At 61.2% G+C, this 4606-nt stretch overlaps 1 long non-coding RNA gene across 1 annotated transcript in view; it reads left to right on the top strand.

Moving 5' to 3' along the window:
- The window catches only part of LOC125618093, a 12194-nt gene extending 11067 nt beyond the window's left edge, over window positions 1-1127 (top strand). The window contains exon 2 of the long non-coding RNA XR_007349331.1: window positions 978-1127. This is a non-coding gene — a long non-coding RNA (uncharacterized LOC125618093). The remainder of the gene's footprint in view (window positions 1-977) is intronic.
- Window positions 1128-4606: the final 3479 nt, after the last annotated feature.

Below are 4606 nucleotides of genomic sequence, written 5' to 3' on the forward strand. Positions count from 1 at the left end.
TGAAGGTGGGGTGCACCACGGCAGGGTGGGCGGGCCTCCTGGGGGCTGTGCACTAAGCATGTTCACAATGGCGACCTCTGTGTCATGTGTCCTTTGCGATTTACAACTGAACCTTGAAACAGTGAGCTGGGTCCAAGAAAACTAGGAAGGAGTCATGGGGGGGTCACAGGTCACACCCATGCCTGGGAAGCGCCCGGTTGCTACCTCCCGGCGTGTGCCAGGGCACCCTGCAGTCCAGGGCTGTCGTTGCCGTCACTTCGGCCACTTCAGGCCAGTGGCTTTACCTCTGTGCGCCTCCGTTTCCTTCTCTGTGAAGTGGGGACAGAAGAGCACATGCTGTGGGGGGTCCGGGCACAGATACAGTGTGTCGACTCCCACCAGCTGGAGCAGAGCCCAGGAGCCTCGGTGCTCCCCCAAAGGTGTCCAGGACACCCACTTCCCGACCTCCCAGACGCGGGCCTGGCAGGCCCGTGGGCCCCACAGAGGCCCTCAGCACCGGGTGGAGGGCCATGGCTGAGCACGCCCTGGTACCAGCGGTGAGCGGCTGCCAGGAGGCTGGGCGAGGGCATCCCCCAGCCCACTGCCGCCCCAGCCCCCTTCCCCTCGCCTGCCCTACCTGGCCACTGAGCTCTCCGCCCGGCTTCTGCAGGGCCCTCAGACCCTGCGGAGCCCCAGCCCTGCAGGAGCATGGGCAGAACCTCTCTTTTCAAAAGACCCTGGGAAACACTCCAATGTCCACCAAGGAACAAGGCACGTGTTGGAATATTATTTAGTCACAAAAAGAGAGAAATCCAGCTCCGCATGGACAAACCTCAAAACACTGTGAAAGAAGCCGGACAGGAAAGCCCCGGAAGTAGGCGTCCACTGACACCAAAGGTGCAGAATAGATCAATCCGCAGAAATGGAGAGCGGGCCGGAGGTGGCCAGGGCAGGACAGCACAGAGTGACGGCTTATTAAGTACAGCGTTTTCTTCCAGGTGACACAAACGTTTTGGAACGAGACGGAGTGGATGGTGGCACATTCCTGGGAAGGTGTGAATGCTGGTGATTTGTACACTCTAAGATGGCAAATTCAATGTTATGTGATTCATATCAATTAAAAATTTTAAATAAAAACCTCAGCCCTGCTCGGTGCCGCCACTCAGCCCCTCCTCACCTGCCTGCCGCGCGCTCTGCCTTCAGCTCCCAGGCCCCCCAGCCCACCTCTGCTCTCAGCCTCTGCCTGAGCCCAGCGCTCCCATCCCCCAGGACAGGGGCTGCTGCCAGCTCCAATCTGCTCCCTGTGGAGGGGCTCATTCCCATTCCAGGTCCGACCCAGCCAGGGAGAGGCCAATGGCAGCGCCCTCGAGTCCTCAGGCAGGGCCAGGTTCTGGGCTGAAGTCAGAAGCCTCCAGCTCCACGGACACTGAGGTGTGGGGAAGGGGACTGCCCTTCTCGGTGCATCTGCTGGGCTCTGGGCTCATGTCCTCCAGACCCGGTCAGCTCTGGAAGGCTGGCCCTCCACCCTGCTCACCTCTGCACCCCAGGTCCCCCACAACCTGAGTGAAGAGCCCGACCCCAGCGGGTGCTCGGAGAGCCCAGCAGAACTGAGGAGCGCACGGCCAGCGAGTCCTGCCCGCCCGAGGTCTGCTAAGGCCCCGCTGCCCAGAGCCGAGGCTGTCCGGGCCAGGGCCAGGGCCTCACCCTGCAGTCCTATTTTAACCCTGGACCGAGCCCAGGGATGAGCGCCGGCCCACTAAAAGCCGCCTTCTCTCCTCCCCTTCGCCACCTCACCCAAAGGGAACCATTTTCCAAAATCACAAGCACTGAGCAGTGTGATTACTGTCCTCGCAATGACGGCGGAGTTACAATGACAGGCGTCTCACCTCCCACGCCGGCCACTTGCCCGGCTCTGCTGTTGACATAAATATCTCCCTGGCATGCGCGGGGGCCAGGGGTCTGCAGCACGAGGCTCCTCGATATGCGGTGGGGGCTCCGAGTGTCTCCTCTCAGGCCACTTCCCCTTTGGGCCGCCTGGGCAGCCCGGCCTTCCCCAGCCTGGCATCCTTCCCACGTGACCACATTCACCAAAATGGCAGCCGAGACCCATCTTTTTCGAAGGAGCTGGTTCAGGTACTCACCAAACCGCCATTTCCAACGCTGGGTCTGCCCCTGGCGTTTCTGCATCTGCTGGACACGCTGAAGGGTTTTATCCGAAAGCAACTTCACCGGAGCCAAGAAAATGAAGAGAAGAAAATTAGGCTTCAATCTGAATGAACCAACCTCTATTAATGGCCGTTCAACACTTTCCTGCTCATAATACTGTATTCAGCAATGTGCATCTCTGAGCTGGCCGACACACCAGAGGCCATCCCTGCCCCAAGAGGTAAACGATGATGTTAAAATAGCCCCCATATGTATTTACATTTTTCCCCTGAGCCTTTTGGTTTATAGTTCATCATTCCAAGGGTAAGAATTCTAAAATTTTCTCTGTGTATTTACACAACTGGGCTATTGCTATGTATCACATTAGCTATCAGACCCTTCCAAGAAAAATGAGTTTTTATCTCGAGTCCCACATGACATGGTCAGATGGAGAAGTTCTCAGAAGTGAAGGCGGCCCCCAGGAGGGACCCCCAGGGCATCTGATCCCGTCCAGCCCCCTTCGCCCCCATGGGCAGATGCCGGTTCCCAGCACGCACCTCGGGCCTCCTGGGCGAGCCCACTGCAGGGGGAAGGACTCCTGTCAGATGTCTCGGCTTCTGATTCTGACTTGCTTCATACCAGATGGACAGCAGGTCACTGTCTTCCTGTCCCTGAACCTCCTCCCCTGGACAGTACTTGGGTGGGGGCAGGAGGAAGAACCGGCAGGGGACCTCATTCAAAGTTCTGCTCAATCCCACCAGGCCTTGTGAGGGCCAAGGGGGGCTCATCCTTCAGGCGTGTGTCCCCTCCCTTAGGATGTGACCTGTCCCCCAGGGCTGCTGGGTATGCCTCCACCAGGGTCCAGGCAAGCAGCAGCGTGGGGTGTTAACTTGGCTGCTGATCAAGGGTCCTGGCACCGGCTGGTCCTCAGCACCAGCTCAGCTGCCCGTGGGGGTGCAGAAACCATAGGACGATCTTTCAAAACGTCAGGCTGGCTGCCCCCGTCCGCCTGGCCCCTCCTGTGGTCAGGGAGCAGCTTAACGTTTTGTTTAAGGTTGTTCTGCTTCAGAATTTATGGTATTTATTTGGAGATGTCACAAGTGTAAGGTTTGTAGACACACAAGAGCCGGGCCTTTGCTGTGGTTCTGCACACTCCCCAGTGCCCACAGCCCTGTTTCCTGCACCGTGGTCTCCTTGGGTCTCCTTGGCCGCCTGCCCTGAGCCGGGTTGCAGCTGATGTGGCCCAGGGTGGGGACGGGAAGAAGGGCCACAGGCTGAGGGTCAGAAGCCGGGGCAAGCTCTCTGAGTCTCAGTTAACTGGAATCTTCAAATTAACAGACTTTTCTCCTCCCCTTGGGCAATTCTGAGTTATGCAGAGGCTAAGTTCGGTGTGGTCAGTAGGCCAGGCGGGGGAGCATGAGCCAAAGATCCCTGGATTGAAGTTCGGGGACCCCCACCGACCTTTGACCTCCAGCTCTCCCCCCATCTCTAGGCTTCATTCAGCCTCCTCATCTGACACATTGGTGGAGTGGCCATAAGAGTCTGCCGCCTGGGGGCGGGGGCCAGGTACTCTGCTGGTTCGGGATCCGGAGTCGACCCCAGTACAGCCCCTGCCCCTCCGCCCTGGGCCCTCAGGGAAGCTGGGCTGCCCTGTTAGTACCCCTCCGCTGGGGGCCCTGGCCGGGGGCACGCCCCGCACCAGGGCTGGGGCCCCACTGCCTGCCCGGACTGATAAGAGGTCCAAGCAGCCAGGGGCGACCTGCCCCGCGCAGCGGGAGGCCGGGGCGGGCGGGACCCGCGGGCTGAGCGCAGCCGCTGCAGTCCCCAGCGTCTGCGCTGCTCCTTTAGGCGACCCGGTGGCCGCCGGGGAGTCGTGCTACGCGCGGGGCGGGGCGAGGGCGGCGCCCGCAGGTAACCCCCTGGGGGCGGGGAGGCCGCACGGGACCCCCGGACCAAAAAGCCGAGGGGGAGGAGCAGTGCGGCTGTGCGCGAGGGCGGCCAAGCTTGGCTCCGGCGCGCGCGGCTTCGCGTCCTGCCTCTGGGGAGGAAAGGGGGACTGTCCCCACCTCGCTGGGCTCGGACCCCGGCCCTCAGAGCCGACGCAGCGTTTCAGGGGTGACTTCGTCGTCCCCTGTCCCGGAGCCCGTGAGTCCGCAGCACACCTGGAGCCCGGCAGCGAGCCGCGCCATGCTGGAGGGTGACATCGGATTAGAGGGGCTGCCCCCCAAGAAAGCCCCTGCAGCAGGTGAGTACCCAGGGGCGGTGGGGGGCAAAGGACCCCAAACGGTTGCAGCGACGTTCGGACGCTCAGGGCCAGCGGCTCTCTTAGGGCTAATGGGCGTAGGAGGGGCAGGACAGAGACCCCCATCTCTGGTGGAAGGGTGTCGTCCCTCCCCCCCACCAGGTGCTCCCCAGTGAGGGAGAGAAAGAAGGGGCTTTGTCGGTCACAGGTCACTGGGGCACGGACAAACCGAAGACGGAG

This window comes from Marmota marmota, unplaced genomic scaffold (genome assembly GCF_001458135.2).
Source record: "Marmota marmota marmota unplaced genomic scaffold, marMar, whole genome shotgun sequence".
Lineage (NCBI taxonomy): Eukaryota > Metazoa > Chordata > Mammalia > Rodentia > Sciuridae > Marmota > Marmota marmota.